Genomic DNA, 10,879 nt, shown 5'->3' with positions numbered 1-10,879 from the left:
AATTGATGGTCTCTTCCCCAGTCAGCCCATGGCCTTGTTCTAACTGATGATACTGAGCTTTTCTATCATCTCTTTCCACAGATGTAGTCAATTTGACTCCTGTGTATTCTATCCGGCAAGGTCTACGTGTATAGTAGCCGTTTACGTTGTTTAAAAAAGGTATTTGCAATGAAGAAGTCGTTGGTCTTGCAAAATTCTATCATGCGATCTCCAGTATCTTTTCTATAACCAAGGCCATATTTTCCAACTACCGATCTTTCTTCATTCCCAACTTTTGGATTCCAATCACCAGTAATTAACAATATGTCTTGATTGCATGTTTGATCAATTTCAGACTGCAGAAGTTGGTAAAAATCTTCCATTTCTTCAACTTTGGCCTTAGTGGTTGGTGCATAAATTTGAATAATAGTCGTATTAACTGGTCTTCCTTGTAGGTGTATGGATATTATCCTATCACTGACAGCATTGTACTTCAGGATAGATCTTGAAATGTTCTTGTTGACTATGAATGCAACACTATTCCTCTTCAATTTGTCATTTCTGGCTTAGCAGAACATATGATAGTCTGATTCGAAACGGCCAATGAATGTTCACTTCAGTTCACTAATGCCTAAAATATCTATCTGTATTCATTCCATTTCATTTTTGACGACTTGCAATTTTCCTAGAGTAATACTTCGTACATTCCACATTCCTATTATTAATGGCTGTTTGCGGTTGTTTCTTCTCATTTTGAGTTGTGCCACATCAGCAAATGAAGGTCCAGAAAGCTTGACTCCATCTGTCATTAAGGTTGACTCTACTTTGAGGAGACCGCTCTTCCCCAGTTGTATTTTGAGTGCCTTCCAACCTGAGGTGCTCATCTTCCGGAACTATGTCAATGTTCTGCTTCTGTTCACAAGATTTTCACTGACCAATTTTTTTTCAGAAGTAGACTGCCAGGTCCTTCTTCCTAGTCTGTCTTAGTCTGGAAGCTCCGCTGAAACCTGTCCACCAAGGGTGACACTGCTGGTATTTGAAATACTGGTGGCAAAGCTTCCATTATCACAGCAACACACAAGCCACCACAGTACGACAAACTGACAGACAAGTGGCATACAGATGGATGTGTTTTTTTAATCCATTCTGCCACTCTCTTTCTCTTTACTGTTGCATTGAGGCCATTTACATTCAGTGTAATTATTGATAGGCATGAGTTTATTGTTGTCATTTTATTGTATTTATTTATTTATTTTTGTGTTGTTGACAGTTTCTTTGTTCTGCTTAATTTTCCATGCTGAGTTCTTTTTGTTTATGGATTATCATTTCGTCTCTTTCATTTTTGTTGATTTTGTGTTTTCTGAGTCTTTATGTTTTTCTTCTTTTTTATTTTGATGGGTAGATTTTTTAGCTTCCTTTGGGTTACCTTGAAATTTGCGTTTATTTTTCTAAGTTTAAACCAGTCTTTTATTTCTTGATATCAACTTGACTTCCTCTCCATATGGAAGTTCTGTAACTACACAATTTATTCCCTCTTTTTTGTTTTGGCGTTGTGGTCATTTACATATTGATGTCTGTGGTTTCCTATTTTCAGTCTTTAAGTTTTGTTTTGTTATTGTGAATTCTCTATCTAGGTTGATATCCGGTTGATCTGTCCTGTGTACTAGTTTTGGATTGTTGTATGATGTTGTTGGTTTTCTGACTGGAGGACTCCCTTTAGTATTTCTTGTAATTTTGGTCTGAGTTTTATATATTCCCTTAATTTCTGTTTATCTGGAAATGACTTAATTTCACCATCTTATTTAAGAGACACTTTTGCTGGGTATACAATTCTTGACTGGCAATTTTTTTCATTCAAAGCTTTATATACATCATCCCATTGCTTTCTTGACTAGATGGTTTCTGCTGAGTAATCAGAGCTTAGTCTTATTGGTTGTCCTTTGTAGGTAACTTTTCATTTATCCCTAGCTGCTTTCAGGATTCTTTCTTTGTTTTTGGTTTTGGCAAGTTTGATTATGATATGTCTTGGTGACTTTCTTTTGGGGTCTATCCTGTATGAGTTTCTTTGAGCTTCTTGGATAGATTTCTTCTATCTTTCAAGATATTAGGGAAGTTTTCTGCCAGCAGATCTTTGACAATTTTATGTTTTCTGTTCCCTCCCCCACCCCCCACCCCCACCGTCTCCCATTCTGCTACTCTCATCACTCATAGGTTTTTCTTCTTGTAGTATCCCACATAATTCTTAGGCTTTCTCCATTTTTCATCATTCTTTTTTCCAATTTTTCCTCAAATGAATTGGTATCAAGGGATTTATCTTAAATTTCACTAATTCTGACTTCCATTATTTCAATTCTGCCCCTATAACCTTCTATTGAATTGTTTAATTCTGAGATTTTATTGTTAATCTTTTGAATTTCTAGTTGCTGGTTGTTTATGATTTCTAGCAGCCTGTTTATTCTGTCATTTTGTTCTTGTATTGTTTTCCTGAATTCTTCTACTGCTTTGTCTGTGTGTTCCTAGGTTTGGTCTGTGTTTTGCCTGGTCTCCTTCTTGATCTCTTGGAGAGTTCTGTATATTAGTCTTTTGAATTCTTTGTCAGGTAGTTCCATTGCTGTATCTACCTCTGGAAGGTTTTATGCTTCTTTATTTCAGTTGCTTGTTGGCGACATCTTGCTCTGCTTTTTTATGTGATTTAGTATTGACTGTTGACACTGAGTCATCAATAAATTATATTTATTTACTGTATTTTTGTTTACCGCCTCCTGAATTTTTGTTTTGATCTATCCAAGCAGGCTGGGCCTGTGAGCTACTCTGGTTGTTTTTCTGGCCTCGTTGAAGCTCTCACCTCCTGTGTCCAGGTGGTTGGAGCAGCTACTAGGTGTATGAGCCTGGGAGTCTGTTTACTGTTCTTGTGGGGCTGCTGAAGACGTAAGTGTCGTTTTGGGTGAGGTGATGAACCTGTCCCACTGGTCACCTGGCCATGGGTGCAGGAGATGTTATCCCTGGCCATTGGGTTGGGTGTTGTGTGTGTTGTGGTCAGGGCTCAAGTGCCCAGGTTGCTGGTCACCAAGTGTGTGGTGTGGAGACTCTCACCTACAGTCCTGGGCAGGCAGGGCTGCTTGGGAGTGTTCACAGCAGGCACAGATTTCTGGTTGCAGTGGGGGGCTATGTGGGGAGGGCAAGGCCAGGTGCTGTCAATTGCCCCCAGGGGCCCTGATGGAGGGCGTGCCCCTGTCCTTTAGAACAATAGTGGGGGGGGGTAGTGCAGCCAGTCCTTCAGCATCTGGTGCTATTAGCTAGAAGGATTGGGGGACACCACTGGTTCTCAGGCCCCCCAGTGTGGGTGTGTGAGGGCCCTTTTTAGGGGGCAGGTGGCATTGAATGCCACAGATTTGCAGCTCCTGCCTGGCTGCTGCAGGTGAAAATGGGCTTCAGCTGGAAAGCCTTCCCATTTTGTCCTAATGAGTGCAAACCATGCCAGGTCAGCTAGCAAGGCACTGGTGCGGGTGATCAGTGGGGGTGAAGGGCACTGCAAGTCCATGGATCCCCTATACCTGTGGCTGGGGAAAGGGGTGGGCATCTCCAGACTGGGGCCATGAGTTCTTGGCTTAAGGGATGTGGCAGTGTTTAATGCTACTGGACAGGGGTTGGGGCGAGGAAGGGGATGGATGAGGAGAGGGGAGTGCTCCTCCGTTGTGGATCTCTGATAGGGGAAGGGAGTATTGTGTGCGTGTTGGGAAATTGCACTTAACTTTTGCAGGTCTGATGTCACTCCTGTTTGGTTCTAGAGGTGTATGTAAAGTTGCTGCTACTTAGTGGCACCAGAAGGGGTGGGTTTCAGCTTGGGATGCCGCTGTTTGTCTCAATATGTCTGCACTGAGCATATTAAGCTAGCAGGACGCCAGTGATCTGTCGATACGTAATTCCCCATTTCCACTGTTTTTTAATTCTCTCCTTCCACATGTTGCTCAGTCTGATTCTTCACCTTTGTCTTTGATGCTTAGGGTTCCTAGATTGTCCCATATATCTGATTCACTTGTTTTTTCAGATCTTAGTTGTAAGAGGGACGACACAAATCATCTGACTATTCTGCAATCTTGGCCCACCTCTGCATCACTAACTATTAAAACTCACTTCTTAAATGACAAAGAAATAAATAATGCAATTAGAATGATTTACACTTAAAATATGATGATGAAATGAAATGGTTTTATGTTGCAAAAGTGGTTAGGATCTTGAGGTCAAAGGTTAGACATCCAGCTCTGACTTCTTTCTCTAACCCAGCCAGTGCTGGGTAACTTTAGATGCCTCCCTCACACTGCCTGAGCCTCTGAGACCAAAGTCTCCTGCATCAGTGGAGTTAAAACTGAAGCAGTTTGTCTGGCAGACAGTAAGTGTGCAGCTGACATTAGCTGCCGTCATTTCTGCCACTGGTACTGCTACTGCCCTTTGCTCCTAATGCAGCTGCCCCTCTGCCCAGCATGGGTCCCACCTGCTCTCTCTTGCATTCACCTGCACTCACCTCTCACCTGCTCCCACCTGCACTCAACTTCTCCAACCTGCTCTCCCCTGCACTCACCTGCTCTCATTTTCACTCAGCTGCTCCCACCTGCACTCACCTGCATTCACCTGCTCTTATCTGCCCTGTCTTCCCTGTCCCTCAAATCTCCAGGAATGCCCGTGGGGTCACCTTATAGGTTTCAGGGATGGCAACGTGGCACAATTTCATTCTCAGGCGTGTCCCTTCAGCAAAACCACTAGATGAGGAGAACATCAGTTACTTGTGTTTATGTGACATCTTTTTTTCAGTAATTTTTGACAAGTTACTTTAGGACCACAGTCATGGAATGGGAACATCACATAATAATTCAGTGGCATCTTGAAATCACACAGACTGTAAGAAGCATGTCAAGACCCTACAGCATCATTTTCTGGACTTAAATCATGTGGAAGTCATGAAGTTTTCAATATATTCATTTTATTGTGATACTCTAGGAAATAGAACCCTACTTAAACTTCAAGGTTCCAAATCTCATGTTTTTTTTAAAACTGTAGGGATATCTTTCTTGCTGTACATTGTGCAGGCTAATATATGCCCAGAACCAACCCCTGAGAGCCCAGGCTCCTGGGTGCAAGTCAGGGAATAACCTCGTATGTGGAGTCAATAACCTCGTGTTGTAAGAGATGGATCAGTCGGCCAAAGTCCACGTTAAATGATGACTGCCACATCATGCAGAAACTAGTGAGAAGGTGCTTCTGGCAGCAGGTGTGGGCACATCACCAATGCATGCCAGTTTCAAAAGTTGTTGTTTTTCCAATAATATGACCTCCATTTCTAAGTCATGAAGATTAGAGAGTTAACTTTGTACTATTTCCAACTTTATTGACTTGCTATCAAAGAGAGTGGATTGTTTAGTCCTTCTAATTTGTCAAGATTTACTTTGTGCCTATGTACATAATTAATTTTTGTGATTGGTACATGAGCACACACAAAGAGAATATTTATTTCCTGTTTAAAAATTAAGTTTAATAATTACGATGGTCATTTCTTCTCTGTCTTTACTAGTTTTCTTTGTACTAAATCTGTCCGATTCTGAAACCGGTGTCTTGAAGGCCCCATTACAGTAGTCCTTTTCCCAAGCTCTCTTCCTTTTCTCATAGATCTCAGTGCATAGGTTTATCTCTGTGTGTTTAGTATATACAGATTTGTGGCTGTTACATCCCCTTCATAAATTATGCCTTTGATGATTGTCTAATGTCTCATTTTGTCCTGCTTAGTACATCACCCTCAAATTCCACCTTTCTTTGCTATTAATACACATGCACAGAAAAATACCCTGAGTGTAGTGCTGATGAGTCATTACAAAGTGAACAAAGCCACTTGAAGGGCATATGGGTCCTGAAACAGAACATCGCCTGCACCTCAGAAGCAGCCCCATGCCATCAGTCATGAAAGAAACCTTATCCTAACTTCTAGTGCCATGAACTAGTTTTGTGTGTTTTAGACTTTATGTAGCATTAACGGAATCACACGGTATGTGCTTCTGTGTCTGGATGCTTTCACTCAACATTGTTTGTGCTATTCACTCATATAGAAGTGATCCATTCTTTCTCACTGCTGTGTCATAATCTATTTTATGAAGAAAGCATGATTTATCCCTCCTACCAGTTGATATTTGGTTTGTTTTCAGTTTTGGACCATTACAAATAATGGTGCTGTGAACACTCCAGGACATGTCTGAAAGGCCAGTATGCACACGTTCCTGTTGTTTAGATATTCAGGAGTGAAATTGCTGCAGTGCAAGGTGAACACATGCCTGTGGGGGGAGTGTTCTGGACCTCTGTGGTTCCATTGGCTTATTCGTCTCTCCTCGCACAGATGCACACTATCTTAATTGCTGTAGTTTTAAAGTAAGTCTTGCTATCTGATAGTGTAACTTTGTTCTTCCTCAAGATTATTTTGGCTATTGTTGGCATTTTGCATTTCTATATACATTTTAAAGTCATCTTGTCAATTTCTACAAAAACTGCCAGGGTTGTGACTAGTGTTGCATTGAATCTACAGATCTACTTGTGAAGACTGACACATTACGGCACTGAGGACTCCAAATCATTAAGCTGGTATCAGTTAGTTATTGCCATGCAATAACCACTCCTCATTCTCTCCTGACCCAGCTGGGCTCGGCTGAGTGGCTTTGCCCTCACTGCAGGCACTGTGTGGTCTGCTCCATGAGTCTCTTTTCCTTTCTGGAGTAGGGGTGAGCCAGGGTGTGTGCTCCTTATGGTGGAGGCAGAGGCACATGAGGGCAAGCTAAGGCAGTGAGGTCTCTTCACATCCAGGCCGAGGACTGCACACCGGAGCTCTTCGTCCTCCTGCTGGAAGGTTGAGCTCAGAGTCAAGGTATGAAATGCTGTCTGCCACTAAAAGCCCTGCAGGAAGTGTGAGGGAGTCTCGAAACTAAGATCATGGCAAAGTATATTCCATCTATTTAGGTCTCCTTTAACTTCTCTCCATGTTGTTAACTCATTAACTTTTCTAGTCTGTGTAATGTCTCGCATATCTTTCCTTAGATTTATCCCTAAGGGAAATGCCAAAAACTCAGCTTGGATTCAGAAGAGGATGTGGAGCAAGGGATATCACTGCTGATGACAGACGGATCTTGGCTAAAAGCAGAGAATACCAGAAAGATGTTTACCTGTGTTTTATTGACTAAGAAAATGTATTCGACTTTGTGGATCATAACAAATTGTGGATAACATTGCAAAGAATGGGAATTCCAGAACACTTAATTGTGCTCATGCAGAACCTGTACAAAGACCAAGAGGCAGTCCTTCAAATGGAACTGGTTAAAGATCAGGAATGGTGTGCATCAGGGTTGCATCCTTTCACCATACCTATTCAATCTATGCTTAGCAAATAATCCGAGAAGCTGGACTATATGTAAAACAACGCAGCATAAGGACTGAAGGAAGACTCATTAACAGACTGCATTATGCAGATGACACAATCTTGCTTGCTGAAAGCAAAGAGGACTTAAAGCACTTCCTGGTAAAGATCAAAGGCTACAGCCTTCAGTATGGATTACACCTCATCATAAAGACAACAGAAATCCTCACAATTGGACCAATAAGTAACATCATGATAAATAGAGAAAATATTTAAATTTTCAAGGATTTCATTTTACTTGGATCCACAATCAACATGCATGGAAGCAGCAGTCAAGAAATGAAACCAAGTATTGCATTGGGCAAATCTGTTGAAAAAGACCTCTTCAAAGTTTTAAAAAGCAAAGATGTCACTTGGAGGACTAAGGTGTGCCTGACCCAAGCCATGATATATTCAATCGCTTCATATGCATCAAAACTGGACAATGAATAAGGAAGCCCAAAGAAGAATTGATGCCTTTGAATTATGGTGTTGGCGAAGAATATTGAATATACCATGGACTACCAGAAAAAGGAGCAAATCTGTTTTGGAGGAAGTACAGCCAAAATGCTCCTTAGAAGCGAGGATGGCAAGACTTTATCTCATGTACTTTGGACATGTTATCAGGGTGGACCTGTCCCTTGAGAAGCACATCATGCTTGGTAAAAGGTCAGCGAGAAAAAAAAAAGAGGAAGACCTACTATGAGATGGATTGACACAGCGGCTTCAACAATGGGTACAAACATAACAGTATTGTGGAGATGGTGCAGGGCTGGGCAGTGTTTCATTCTCTTGTACATAGGGTCACTTTGAATTGGAACTAACTCGGTAGCACCTAAGAACAACTATTCTAACATCACTTATAATATCTGGTGATATTTGCTTCTATAAAGAAATATGCTAACTCATCTTCATGAAAGAGGATTTGACAGAACCTTTGGTGGTTCATGCTAAGTTCACTTGGTAACTGGGGTGGCCATCTATGCTAGTTAACTGTCTTTACCCAAAGGAAAAATGAAGACTTCTCATATCTATAACGACAAGCAGGTAGTTATTTATAGCTTAGAGCAAGTCACCTATGCCAAGGTGAAGGATGACAGAGACAGGCTCCATCTTCCTTGGTGTTTGCGTTTCAGAGACATGGCTCCCAGGTCCTTAGGAAAAACATTACTGGGTGGTAACACTGTCCAGAAGCTTATTTAGCTTTTAAAATGATTTACTTCCATATGGAAGGGACAGAGGAAAGACTTGGAATTTCCAGTTTTCTCAAGGAAATGCTTTAAGAAAGGGGAGGGGGCAAAGGTCTCTTACCCTTTAGGCAACAGGGAAAATTCAGTCTTCTTAAATTCACCCTCACACTGGTGTCTGTAGCTTCCTGTATCTCGTAAACCTTCCCTGCCCTGGGCCTTGTGATCCAATCAGGTTCTCTTGGGTCTGCCTCTTGAATCTGGAGACGTCTGTGACAACCAGAGGTTTCTGATTCCTGCCTTCACCTCTGCTTGGTGAAGGCCTCACAGTAGTTGGGAGTGATGCTTATTCCGTGGGTGGTGCTTCTGGCAATTTCCCTGTTGTACTCATTTTGGCGTTTTCTTTCTTTTTTTGTTCCTTTGTTATTCTTCATTGATTTCAAGTGAGGAGATTATAGTAAAAATAACACACCATCCTTAAACAGAAGTTCTATTTACTTTTGTTAGTTTATTTTTATTTTTCTAAGTGTCATATGTAAAATAGACTATTTTCATTTTGTCTGTGAATTTTAAAACTAGAGTAGATTGGTGTAACCACCACCATAAGCAGATACAAAACAGTTCCATTATCTCAAAAAACTCCATGGAGCTATTGCTTATGATGCCACAATCCCCCCCCCCCATCTGTAACCCCAGGCAACTGTGATCTGCTTCCATCAATGCAGTTTGAAGAAAGTCCCATAACTGGGATCAAACAGAGTGTAATCTGTTGGTCTTTGATTCTCTCTCTTTCAAAATGCCTCTGAGGTAGTCCAAGCAGTTGTCTATCAATAGCTCATTCTTTTTATGGTGAGTATTGTGCCCATTGTATGGATGAGCAGTTTGTTGTTCACTTGTTGAAAGACATTTGGTTATTTCCAGTTTTTGGAAGCTGCATAGTGCTGCTACAAACATTTCTGTACCAGTTTTTGTGTGATTGCTGGGTCACATGGTAAGTTTATGTTAAACCAGTCAATTTTTAATAGTTTATTTCCATTAGTATTTTCATATATTAACTTTTTTTATTTGTAGTAAAATACACTTACCATAAAGCTTGCCATTTTAACAATTTTCAAGTGTACAATCCAGTAGCATTAACCACACTCACAATGCTATATAACCATTACCACTGTTGTTTTCAAAATCTTGTTTTTAATTGTATTTTAGATGAAGGTTTACAGAGAAAATTAGTTTCTCATTAAACAATAATACACATATTGTTTTGTGACATTGATTGCCAAATCCAGGACACGTTAACACTCTTCCCTTCTTGACCTTGGGTTCCTCATTATCAGCTTTCCTGTCACATCCTGCCTTCTTGTCCTTCCCCTGGGCTGGTTGTTTTCAAAACTTTTTCACCCCAGACTTCCGGCAAAATGGCACTCTAGGCAGAAGCACCACGCCATCCCTCCACAGCAAAGATCCAAAAAACTAAACCGAACAGAGAAAACAACAATCCTGAAATCCTAAAACATCAAATGAAGAGATACAAGCACCAAATGGAGTGAGAAAACTGACAGAGAACGGAGAGCGAGGAGAGATTCATGCAGAGGTCCCCTACCAGCTAACACAGTGCAGATCCGCCATCTTGGACTCCTATCGGAGACCAGCAAACAGGGGGTAGGAAAAGCAGCTTCACGGAGCTTCCAGTGGGAGACAAAATAACCAGTAATTTGCGATAAACACTTTCACACCCCCCACCCTACTTCACCCCCACTCGGCCTCCTCTGCTTCCCACGGCCACTATCTCTTGTCCAGGAAACACAGGCTGCCTGGATTCCACACACCCGAACGGGCCGGCTCTCTTAGTGCCATTTGTTTGCTGCTGGTATTGCTTTTTTCCGCTTCTTTTGATTTCTTCCTTACCTCTCACCACCTCCCCCTCCTTTCGCTCAAATACCTGGCTCCACGCGCCATCTTTGCTTCTTCCTGAGGGGCTGCAGAGCTCCGGTAATTTGTGATATATGCTTTCCCACTCCCTACACTTCTTCACCCACACTTAGCCCCCTCTGCTTCCCGTGGACACAGTCTCTTGTCCAAGAAACACCAGTGGCTTGGATTCCACCAGCCTGCACTAGCTGGCTCTCTGAGTGCCACTTGTTGGCTGCTGGTGTTGCTTTTTTTCTGCTTCTTTTGATTTCTTCCTTACCTCTCACCACCTCCCCCTACTTTCACTCAAATACCTGACTCTGTGCGCCATCTTTGCTTCTTCCTGAGGGGCTGTGGAGCTCCGTTCGAGTGTGGAGCT

Source organism: Trichechus manatus, unplaced genomic scaffold (assembly GCF_000243295.1).
Source record: "Trichechus manatus latirostris isolate Lorelei unplaced genomic scaffold, TriManLat1.0 scaffold00031, whole genome shotgun sequence".
NCBI lineage: Eukaryota > Metazoa > Chordata > Mammalia > Sirenia > Trichechidae > Trichechus > Trichechus manatus.
The sequence above is the reverse complement of the archived record's forward strand: the minus strand, read 5'-3'. Positions refer to the sequence as shown.